At 34.7% G+C, this 13140-nt stretch overlaps 1 protein-coding gene across 1 annotated transcript in view; it reads left to right on the top strand.

Moving 5' to 3' along the window:
* The first annotated feature begins 2111 nt into the window (after positions 1-2111).
* Positions 2112-13140, top strand: part of LOC117111560 (paired box protein Pax-1-like) — a 20841-nt gene continuing 9812 nt past the window's right edge. The window contains exon 1 of the mRNA XM_033254499.1: positions 2112-2243. The gene's annotated coding sequence lies outside the window, so the exon portion shown is untranslated. The remainder of the gene's footprint in view (positions 2244-13140) is intronic.

Raw genomic sequence — 13140 nt, 5'->3', positions numbered from 1 at the left:
ACCAGTGACACCTCCTACACCCCTGTCTGGCATCAGTGGTTACATAGGGTTCATCTGGGTCAAATTTTATCTGAATGAGCTTTTGTTGCAAATAGAGGAAAATTTTTTTTATTTTGATTGCTAGTGACTAATGATTTGACCAATTGCATTAGACATACTCCTACCAAACATGGGGTGTTCACACAGGTTGAGCTTAAAAGTCACAGTGGTTATCTCTTAAAAAAATGACTGGGTTCATGTTCTATTGAACATAGTGTCTCTAGTTATAACTATTGTTGTTAATATTGTTGTTAATATTATTATTATTATTATTAATTATTAAATACTTACTATTAGTCATTTTGTCTTTACTGCAGTTATTATTATTATTATTTATTATTTATTATTTATCATTATCATTTGTCATTTATTATTTATTATTATTATTATTATTATTATTATTATTGTTATTATTATTATCATTATTGTCACCATCATTATATTTATTTTATTTAACTTTATTCCCAGAGGCCAGCCCGTCGAATAAAGCTGATCATTAGGGCCCCTGACAATAAAATTCAATAATCATATATAAATGTATAAATTTGGGACATGAGTAAATATATAAAGAAAATAGACAAAAGCATAACAAACGACACAAACTTTAATATACAAAAAGGACATAAATCAAAAAATATAAGGTGATGAAGATTTAACAAAATTCTTATATTTGAGTTGAAAGTTCCAATTGTAGAATGACGATCGATGTTGGGAGATTATTTAATAAGGTTGGAGCTTTAAAATAAAAACTAAGTTCGAATTGTTTTGTGTTTTATGATCAATTTGATAGATTTGCAATCAAGATATGATGGTGCTAAGTTATTGATAACAAATAAATGCCAAACATTCTAATTGGTGACTGATCCTCCCTTTGAGGTCAAGAATATTTAATATTGCTTAAGAACACCTGATGTATTAGTTATAGGAGTAAGACAACCAAAAGTACGAAGATTTCGATTTGGAAAGACCTGAATTATGTTAATGTTAGACTTACAGGAGCCCCAAATGGAGAATTTTTAAAGGATTGGTTTCGAGAAAATAAAAGAATATGTAGGCCTAGGTTCAGTTTGCTATAAGACTGCTATAGTGTGCTTTTTTCAAAAAGGGTCTCATCAACAATAAGACCAAGGTGATTTGATTTGATTTGATTTCATTTATTCGCATCTCATATAAAAAACAGTACAATCATTAAAACAATACACAATATAAAAAGCATAAAATTCATTTGAAAAAGTTACCAAAAAGAAAAAAAAACAAGCAAAAGGCCAGTACAAAGTCCAAGAAGATTGATGGAGGAATTGAGGAAGTAATACAAAGGAGTTACAAGGATAGCCCCAAAAAGGTCTTATTTCCATTGGGGTCCTTTTGACGAAAAACCAAGAAGGCAGCATCAAAGAAATTTCAAGCCAATTTAAAAACGAAAAAGAAAAAACAAAATAGAAAAGTAGCAAGGTTCAAAAAGATTAATAAAAAACCACCGAAGCAGATTCTTCAATACATGCTTTTTCCTTTAAATATCCTTTAACTTTAGATTTAAAATTACTAAGTGAGGGGCAACTTTTTATCTCTTTAGGTAACGAATTCCAACCCTTGATTGCTTTATAACAGAAGGTGTTATGTTTGTTCACTTGTTTCAATTTAACATGATTAATATATACATACAAATCTGGCGAATTTTTCAAATTCTTAGTTGACCCAAGCAACGTGACCTCAGTTTCGGTAGTTCTAATTATTAGCTTGTATCTGCAGAGCTCCTTATTGGCAAAATTAAGGTATTTACATGGCTTTCGTTCGATTTCGTCGTGTGAAGTATCACTTATCTGCATGATGGTATCATCGGTATATAGGTCGATATTACAATAACGCACGGCACGTGGGAGATCATTAACCGTAAATAACAACGGTCTAAAAATGGTGCCCTGTGGGACACCAATTTTGATAGAAAGAATTTGGGATAATTTGTCTTGCATTTGGACCGTCTAAGTGATTTTACCCAAGTAATTAAATCATCAGAAAAAGCGAAGGAATTTAATTAATCATTCAAGATGCCGTAGTTGACTGTATCAAACGCCTTTTTTAACTCGATAAAAACGGTGCCTGTAGTCATCATTGTCAGTGCTCTTTAACCAAAAATCACTTTTAAGGGTTGAATAACTTGGCCTAAATCCGGTTTACTGTGGGTAGTTTATATTAATATTGTTAAGGTAGGTGAAAATTTGTTTTCTAGTATTCTAGTAGTCTAGTATTAAGATTATAAAGGCCAGTAGCCTTATTCATATCCATAGTGTGAAGTTCGTTATTATTATTATTATTATTATTATTATTATTATTATTATTATTATTATTATTATTATTATTATATTAATATTATGATTTGTTATTTATTATATATTATAATAGTATTTATTATATATTGTTCATTATTATTATTATTAGTGGTCGTGGGACTAGTTTGGGCCCTACCTAAGCTGGTCGAACGTTTCGTTTGGGTCTATACCCTAGCTACACTGATGAGGCCCGGAAGGCCGAAACGGATCCGTCTGCAGAATATTGGGATTACTTCCAGTAGATGCTTAGTTTATGTCACACATGCTGAAGAAGACCCGAGGACGGGTTGAAATATTCATGTTTTGAATAAAATTTGTTCTAAGTCCACCAAATCGTTGACATCTCATCGTCTTTTTCATTGAGTATGTACAGATGGCAGTAGGAGTTAGATAGAAGGTTAAAATAAAGGATTTCTCTTGTCAAGTTTAACCCCCTTTACATATATATAATAATAAAATTAAAAACTTTACTTATTGAAAGATAATGTAATTCATAATAATAAAAAAAATAATAATAGTAATAATAATAATAACAATAATACAAATAATCGTAAACATGATATATACACACACACACACATATATATATATATATATATATATTAACACTTACCCAATGCCAATAACACTTACCCAATGCCAATAAAATGTTTAAAACACTCTTTAATACCAATAAATCTGTTAAAAAAGGCGGCCATTTTGAATTTCAATATGGAGGCCTAAGGAGTGAATGAAAAAACTGGCACCTACTTTTTTCTTAATCAGTATTGTTTTTAGAGTTGTTTTAACATAATTGCCAAGCATCTACCCAAAATTTTGCTTTTTCTACATAAGACAATAGACAATATCTCCCAAGGTGAATGGTAATAATAATGGTAATGGTTGAGATTTATATAGCACATAATACGTGGTATCTATGTGCTGTACAAAAAAAAACAAAACAGCATGTACATGACTCACAGGTGCTCTAATAGTGTTGGCATCTGCCCTAGCCTTTCACAACAACAAAAGTGACTAAGCTTATTGCATCTCTACGGCTCAGTAGCTCCGTGCTATTTCCCTGCAATTTCGAAACATTACCATACAATATATTATTATCGTAATCAAATATAAGCATAAAATACAGTAAATCATCAAACAAATCACTTATCAAAATATCCATAGGCCTAATACTGTATTCTCAAACAGTGTGAGAGCAAAACTAAAAATAAACAAACGGTAATTACATTCCGCTACAGTATCTAGCTAGAATTCTCTCTAGCACCGTTAAACATTGCATTTTTAATTGTGTACTGAAGCAAAATAGAAGATCCTCTAGATGAGGTCGCTTAGCAACTGCTTGCTAGTGTAGATTTGTAACGCTGTGCGTACTTAATTTACAATCTTTTCGTAAACATGTCTAAGCTTTCGTCCATTCTTGACATATACTTAACATTATAAATCAATCGTGACGTCATCACTGCAACTCCCAATGTTATTTGCCTATCCCCAGAAGTGCAATATTTTTTTTCATATAATAATAATAGTAATAATAGTGTAGTTTTATATATATGCGTCGTATCCATCTAATGCTCAAGGCGCTTATGTGGACTAGAAACTCGATCAATGACTATCTTCCCCTTAAGGTAACCCGGTACCAGTAACTCTCGTCGTCCACCACAGGGGCTCTCTGTTCTCTCTGTGCTACCCGGTAACCCGGTACCAACAGCTGTCTTCGTCCACCACAGGGGCTGTCTGTTTCAGTAAACCGGGGTATCCCCCTACTCGTCTTGAATGATGTACTGGGTTCTTTTTAGTGTACACGAGCCATTTTAGATTCGTGTGCAAACAACTTTTACAGTATGTCTATCAAAATAGCATTAGAATCCAGTTTATTCAAAATATAGGTATTCAACGTATCCGTACTGTACTGCTGATTTGTAACGTCGCTAGCTGTATTTTAACGCTTCGTGTTTCAGGAGCACAAATCAGCAGATGCAAACAGCTAAATGTAAAACGCATACATAGGCCTACTGATCATACCACTATTATAGACACCAATAACTGCATGCTAAATAGCAGTTGATTATCAAAACTAACATTAGAAGACACCGATTGACCTATAAAGCAATTAGTATAGCTGCATACTTAGGTTAGGTTTATTTCAAAATTTTATTAAGCATTAAATCTAACCTTCGTATAATAATTTTCTGCTAGACTGTACTATGCCTTAATAATAGAGTTCGTCATTTCGTTCGAGAACCAATCCGCCAAGAAAAGTGCATATTGTTGTGTATGACGTCACCATTTTAAACATTGTTTTAGTTTTCTTGCACTCTAAACCAAAAATTCAGCTGCTGGATCCTTGGCGATGAATCGAGAAAACCACAATCTGAATTTATCATTGCAACATTTTAATGAAATTTGATTATAAGGCCTATTTTATATTCAATGATTATAATACTACCTTTAGAAATTCATGATAGTTCATATTGCACTTTCGGACTTTCAAAAATCATATTTTCAACTACTGTGTGCTCCTTAGAATATTTTACGATGCTTCTTCATCCAAATTCTGCCATTAATAATGCCAGTGTTTAGCATTATTTTTTAATACTAAAAAGTCGCCTTTTAATCCTTAATTAATGTTGCCAGAATTCAAACGTTAAAGTTGGTGTTGCCATTTGAATTAGTAAATCGGCTTAATTAAGCATCAGAACGAGCGCAAGACTATATTACAATAGTAAACAAAAACTAGAGATACTATGTTCAATAGAACATGAACCTAGTCATTTTTTAAGAGATAACCATTGTGTCTTTTACCCTCAACCTGTGAACACCCCATGTTTGGTAGGAGTCTGTCTAATGCAATTGGTCCAATCGTTAGTCACTAGCAATAAATTTTCACTATAGTGACCCTTGTGATTTTTGACCTATAGGTGAAGAGTAGTTTATCATGTTTAGAAGGTCCTAAGGATCATTCTTGGTAAATTCGAGCTCAATTGGGCTATTTTGAAAATTTGACCCTGATAACCCCTATGTAACCACTGATGCCAGACAGGGGTGTAGGGGGTGTAACTGGTTCTTAATGATCAAATTTGATTGAATTTGGTTTAATCGTTCGCCATTAGTAACATTTTGAACCTTTGACCTATAAACTTTGACATATAGGTTGAAGAGTATTTTTTCATGTTTAGAAGGTCCTAAGGATCATTCCTTTCCTGGTAAATTTGAGCTCAATTGGGCTATTTTGAAAATTTAAACCCGATGACCCCTATGTGACCCCTCATCCCAGACTAGGGTGTAGGAGGTGTCGCCGGTTCTTAATGACGAAATTTGATTGAATTTGGTCCAATGGTTTGCCATTAGTAGCATTTTGAAATGTTACTAGAGAGAAGAAAAGAATAACCCTTTAATGACCTTTGACCGTAAATCGCTGAACACCATAAGAACCAACATTATGCCAATACATATGTGCCCAGGACAAGACTGTGCTATGATATTTGTGACAGAAGAAGTCTTTTATTCATTTTTTTAAAAGTTTTTTACCCTAATGACTCCTATGTGACCTTTGACCCCAAGCAGTAAACACCCCATGTATAAAAGGTGTTACCGATTATACTGACCAGGTTTGGTTGAAATCGGCACAACCATTTGGCACTAGTAGCGTTTTGAAATGTTGCCAGAAAAAGATAAAAATTACCCCTTAGTGACCTTTGACCCTTATCCCTGAACACCCTATAGACCCTGCCTTATGCCAACGTATATGTGCAAAAGACAGACTGTGCTACGTTATTTGTGAGACAAGTAGTCTTTTATAGGATTTTTGGTTTTTTGACCCTAATGCCTTTTATGTGACCTTTAACCCCAAGTTGTGAACAACACATAAATAGGAGGTGGCACCGGTCCTACTGACCAAGTTTTAAATAAATCGGTCCAGTAGTTTGCCACTAGTAGCCTTTTAAAATGTTGCCAGAAAGAAAGAAAGAAAAAACTAGAGATACTATGTTCAATAGACCATGAACCCAGTCATTTTAAAGAGATAACCACTGTGATCTTTAACCTCAACCTGTGAACACCCCATGTTCTAATGCAACTGGTCCAATCGTTAGTCACTAGCAATATTTGATAATTTTCACTATAGTGACCCTTGGGAATTTTTACCTATAGATGAAGAGTAGTTCGAGCTCAGTTGGGCTATTTTGAAAATTTGACCCCGATGACCCCTATGTAACCACTGATGACAGACAGGGGTGTAGGAGGTGTCACTGGTTCTTAATGATCAACTTTGATTGAATTTGGTTTATTCGTTTGCCATTAGTAACATTTTGAACCTTTGACCTATGAACTTTGACATATGGGGTAAAGAGTATTTTTTCGTGTTTAGAAGGTCCTAAGGATCATTCCTAGTAAATTTGAGCGCAATTGGGCTATTTTGAAAATTTAACCCAGATGACCCCTATGTGAACCCTGATCCCAGACTGGGGTGTAGGAGGTGTCACCGGTTCTTAATGACGAAATTTGATTGAATTTATTCCAATGGTTTGCCATTAGTAGCATTTTTAAATGTTACTATACAGAAAAAAGAATAACCCTTTAATGACCTTTGACCGTAAATCGCTGAACACCATAACGACCCTACCTTATGCCAATACATATGTGCCCAGGACAAGACTGTGCTATGTTATTTGTGACAGAAGAAGTCTTTTATTTATTTTTTTGAAAGTTTTTTACTCTAATGACCCTATATGACCTTTGCCCCCGAGGTGTCACCGATTATACTGACCAGGTTTGGTTGAAATCGGCACAACCGTTTGGCACTAGTAGCGTTTTGAAATGTTGCCAGAAAAAGATAAAAATTACCCCTTAATGACCTTTGACCCCTTATCCCTGAACACCCTATAGACCCTGCCTTATGCCAATGTATATGTGCAAAGGACAAGACTGTGCTACGTTATTTGTGAGACAAGTAGTCTTTTATACGATTTTTGGTTTTTGGACCCTAATGCCCCTTATATGACCTTTGACCCCAAGTTGTGAACAACACATAAATGGGAGGTGGCACCGGTCCTACTAACCAAGTTTTAATTAAATCGGTCCAGTAGTTTGCCACTAGTAGCCTTTTAAAATGTTGCCAGAAAGAAATTAACTGCTAGGAAACAGAACCCAGTCAGCATGCTGCTGACTGGGTTACCCACCACCCATACTCAAGCGCATTCGACAAGCCATCAACTCACGACTATCCAACGTATCAGATTCTGAACAAGGACATACACACCAAGATGCACCCAACGACAGCGGCTAGAAACACAAGTTAAAGTTCGATAAACAAAACTACCACCCAGAAATAACTGAAAAAGAAAGATCTTATAGTTCAATCTTCTCGATTCAATAACAATGTCGCCACCAACTTCGGCAGAAGGTTCATCGGTCTCATAAAGAAGCACTTTGACCATCAGCATCCTCTTTTAACAAAATACTGTTAAAGTGAATTGCTCGTGCTTACCGAACATTTAGCAGAAAATCATCACAAAATCAAATGATCTTAAACAAAACAAAACCACCCGACACTCAACAAAAATCATGCAACTGCCGAATCAATAAAGCCATAGTATCCACACCAGATGAAGTCAATAACTACATAGGCCTAACTAAATAAGAATTCAAAACCAGATTTAAGTCATAATTTAAGTTGCAGAGTACGTAACTCCACTGAACTCTCAATATACATAATGGAACCTGATAGATACGCAAACGCACACAATACCAAATATACTTGTCATTACTAAAACAGTCATCATCCTACTCCCCCTGCTCCAAAATGCAATCTATACCTATGGGGAAAATATATAATCACTCGTAATTAGCTCAGAACTTTAAAAAAAAAAAAACAGAACTGGTTTACAAATGTCGCCATTAGAACAAGTTTTTACACAACGTATAGGAAATTTTCCACGGCCTGTACTGCTGGCCATTAACTTACAGCGTAAGCCTTTCAAACAGCAGCATCTGCGTCTGACAGTTTGTACCTAAAGATCGCTTAAAACGTGAAACGTAGCAGTAGGCCTATATTATTAAAATCATAAAGAAGCAACCATAAAGTTTGACTACTGTTTTTATTTATTGTGTAACTCTGTTAATTGAATAATTATTGAGCACATATATATATACAACATATATATATATATATATATATATATATATATATATATATATATATATACACAAACACATATATATGATCGTAATTGTCCTTGAAATTATATAATAGACGTTGAAACAAGAAACTATAGCAACGAGTCATGTGGACTATAGAACACTTTATGTAACCTAATCCCCAACCAACAGAATCCAGCTACCAGTGCTTTATTACATAGGCCAATCATTCTGTTTACTACGCACTAATTATGATTCACTGCTTTGATATCAGCTTAGTGACAGTAATTAATTGGATGTAACTTAATAATCATAATTATAATAACGATTTGTAAAGCACAAACATCACCACTAACATTGATGCTCAGAGTGCAGTGTCTAAAAAATGAACAGTAGAGAACAAACTAAGTTTATTGCTACTATAATTAAATTCAGACCACACAAGAAACTTACCTTTTCATTTTTACCATAGTTATACCATCCTTTCTTTGTATTACCTACCTTCTCATTTTCCCATAGTTATACCATCCTTTCTTCCGTTTTCTTATTCATTCTTTTTGTAGGTATTTCCTTGTCTCTTTATTCTCTTTCTTATGTTTTATTTTCTTTTCTTCCTTTGTCATCCTTATGTTCCCTTTTCTTTTCTTTTCCTTTCCTTATCTTTCTAATGTTTCAAATTTCATTACTTTCCCTTTTCCTTCTTATATTTCCTTATATTTTACTTTTCCACCTTTTGTATGTTTCCTTTTCTATTTCTTATTTTTCCTTTTCTTATGTTTCATTTTCTTTCTTCTTTTATTTCTCATGTTTCCTTTCCTTCTTTTTTCCATTTTTCGTGTTTCCTTTTCTTTTTTTCCTTGTTCTATCTTATGTTTCATTTTCCTATCTCTTTTTTTTAATCTCTCTTATGTTGCTTTTTCTTTCCTTTTCCTTATGTTTCTTTTCTTTTTCCCTTTTTTTCTTTTATTTCATTATCATTTCTTTCCTTTCATATTTTTAAATATAACTAATCTTTCCTTTCATGTTTTCCCTTACTAGTATTTCCTTAACCTTTCTTTCTTTTCACCTTCCTTATATCTGCTCAGCTTGTCTTTCATTTCCATCCTTCCGTTTTCTTATCTGTATTGATATCCTAAAAACAAGGCAGTGTCGATCACAGTTCGTTGGCTTATGTATATGGTGTAAATAAAACCAAAGGATGAGTGTTCTGAAATTATTTGCTGCCATGACATTATTATCATCCATGTGAATATTTATGTAGCCACAGAAGACAATCTCAGACTGATGTAAAAGGTATTCAACAATCATACTTTCAAAAGATAATCGTTTTATTATTTTCCAATATTATAGTAATAGTGTGCACAAGGTGGTTTGTATAACAGCGTGCAAAAAAGACAAAGAAAGAATGCAATATATGGCCTTAAACATAATTGAATGACATTGAATGACGTATTTATGACCATAATCACCTGACCATGTCAGAAATGGTACAATAGTATTTTTTTGACTATGTACAGCAAACATTAATATAGGTTTTACATAGTGGTCATCACAAAATTCAAGATGTCTACTAAATTACCTTGACCTAATAAATAATATTACCTTAAATATGGCTGCCATAGTGACTTTCTATTAAAAATTGAAATCTGTGAGCTTAAGTGTAATTTTATTTTAGAACATACCTGCTAACGAATCATTAGGATATTATACAGCATTAAACATAAAATGACATTGATTGACGTAACTGACCTATTTATATCATAATATCCATCTGAACATTTTAGACATCAACATTCTAATTAGATTTTTTTAAAGCTGATATAGGCCTATATAAAGTTTATAGGTTTGCATGGCAGCCACTTTGAAATCCAAGATGGCCGCAAAATGACCTAAAATATATAATATTGTCGTTACTATAAAAAAAAATTTCAAGAGGTTGAGTGTGATTCCACGACAATTACGTATATTAAGATGTCATACAATATTTTACATAAAATAACCTCGAATAATCTTAAATGACCTTAAATGCTTTATTGATGTCAATCTGACGAGGGCAACAAGAGCCTGATAGTATTTCTTGACAATAAAAACATACTTTTAGACAGAATTACAATTCCAAGTGGTTTATAAATCGGCCTATGTTTTATATGGTGCCACTTTCCTTTGCATTTTTAAAATAATATCGCTTTTTTTTTTATAAAGGCAATACATGTAGGTCTAAAAAATATGACATATATGGTGACATTACAATTTTTCTCATATTTTTATCTATTTCAGCATATTTCCCCTACCTCGATTTTTCTAGACTTTTAATATGTACAAATAGGGACTTTATAGAAACACACCGTGGTAAAATTCTGTTGCAATTTTCAAACTTTCACGAATTTTACACTAATTTCCTTTTACTTTTATTAACACAACTTAAAGCAAAGCGGAACAAGCGGAAAGAATGGGGTGCTTTTAAAAAGATTGCACATATTTAGTTAAAGAATGTGATGGGTGGAAGATAAGGCTGGTAATATATATAAACACTACCTTTTACAAACTTTTGACAGCTGACCTTACCAAGGAATACGTTAATGAACTTAATCACTTAATTTCCACTTTTAAACATATTGATGATAATCTCTATGATTTTATTCCACAGGAACCTCAACCCAGTCTGTTCTACACAATTCGTAAGGGCCACAAGCTCCCCTCCCTTGTTTTTAAGAAACTCCGCTTCATGACTCACCCTGACTATTCTTTGCCATATTGCCTCAATCCTCCTACTCTCTACAACGCAGCCAGATCCCTAGCAATCACGCCTCCGAGTAGACACATTATATCTTGCCGTGGCGCTCTAACTGAACACCTGTCCGGCTTTATAGATTCCATCCTTAATCCCCTTCTCATCAAAATACCGAGCTTTACTCAAGACATTACTCACTTCCTCAGAACAATGAGCTCCATTTCTTATCTCCCATCTGACGCAATCCTGATTACATTAGATGTCTCGTCCCTATATTTCAACATCCCACACGATGAGGGCATTTTAGCATGTTCTCTCTTTTTACAACAGCATTCATTACCAACTGACAATTAATAATATTACTTCTAGCATCCAATTTATTCTCACACATAACAATTTCCACTTTAATGACCACCACTACTTACAAACAAAATGTACCGTCATGGGGACCAGGATGGCTCCAAGCTACGCCAACATTTTCATGGCCCAACTAGAAAATAGACTCTTCTCTTCCTTCCATCTGCAACCTCTCTATTATTCTCAAAATATCGATGATATATTTTTCATCCGGACGCACGGACTTGGAACCCTCATACATTTTGGGGACCATATCAAGAAATTTCAATTTGATGCGTGAGCACTGACTGTAGAGACTTCTTAAGGGAATTGGGGTGGTAACTGGAAAAGTGGAGGTAAGAGTGACAGTCCGTGGGCTTGGTGTAGAGTGAAGTGGATATACGTCCTTCGGAGATTTTGACTAGGATATCGAGGAAGGGTATGTAGGTGAAAGAGTATTCCATCGTAAATTTGATGACGCATCTTTTCCGTACCTACCGATTATACCCTCCAAATCCAATCCCTTACCACCAAATTTCTCGAGGCCGACTACCCCATTAACATCATCAAATACCAGATCCATCGAGCTTCCCTTATTTCCCGTACAAACCAAAATTTGATAACAATCGCATTCCCATTGTACCTAACTACCAACCTTAACAATACCAATATCGCTAGTCTCATACGCAAAGATTTATAAATTATTCAACAAGACACATCCATCAGTCCCCTGTTTCCAGAACCTCCTCTTTTGGCCCAACGCCAATCTCCGGATATCCAGTCTATTTTATCGCCCTCTAATCTATCCAACCCCTCCCTTAAACCCACTGGCAACCACCATGTCAACTTTGCAAAACCATCATCACCTTAAAATATATTAAGCTGCCCCTAACTAACGTCCATATAAAAACCCCCAATTTAACTTGCGATTCCACCAGTCATTTATCTCACTACCTGCAACAAATGCAACAATGGAAAATATCAACACAAACGTGACATCCGTAAGAATGACCCAGACAAAACCGTTGCTCAGCACTTCAACCTCACTAACCACACCCTTTCAGACCTCCGCTTCGCCGGCCATCATAGGTCACAACTTCAAATCCACAGAACACCGTCGCCTCACTGAGCTCAATTGGATAACTAAACTCAAGACCCACACCCATGGTCTAAACAAAGACTTGGGCTTTCTATCTGGCTTTACATTCCACCTTTAATGTCATTGTCCACCCATTTTCACTGTCTCCCTTTGCTCTCCTCCCTTTCGTAGCCCACCTCTACACTTTGCACGGTAACATATTTTCTCCTGTCTTATGTTCATGCGCCTTTTGCCTTCCATACGCTTTTTACCGGCTTTTCAGTTGGTCGCTCTGGCATTTTGGTTTTTCCCAATCTTTTGTTCTCACATGTGTCAGTGATCTGCATGATTATTCTGTGTATATAAGAGAGTTGTTTGTACATAGTGACACATTTGTCTACCCTGAAGAAGAGAGCAGAAGCTCTCGAAATATTGGTTGCTAATGAACACATGTTCCTAGAAGTCACATTCTTTCGTTTCTTGTATTCGTACTT

The sequence above is a fragment of the Anneissia japonica genome, unplaced genomic scaffold, assembly GCF_011630105.1.
Source record: "Anneissia japonica isolate Jap-2015-1 unplaced genomic scaffold, ASM1163010v1 scaffold288256_len377385_cov191, whole genome shotgun sequence".
Taxonomy (NCBI): domain Eukaryota; kingdom Metazoa; phylum Echinodermata; class Crinoidea; order Comatulida; family Comatulidae; genus Anneissia; species Anneissia japonica.
Note: the sequence above shows the minus strand (reverse complement) of the source record. Positions and strands in the feature narration are given on the sequence as shown.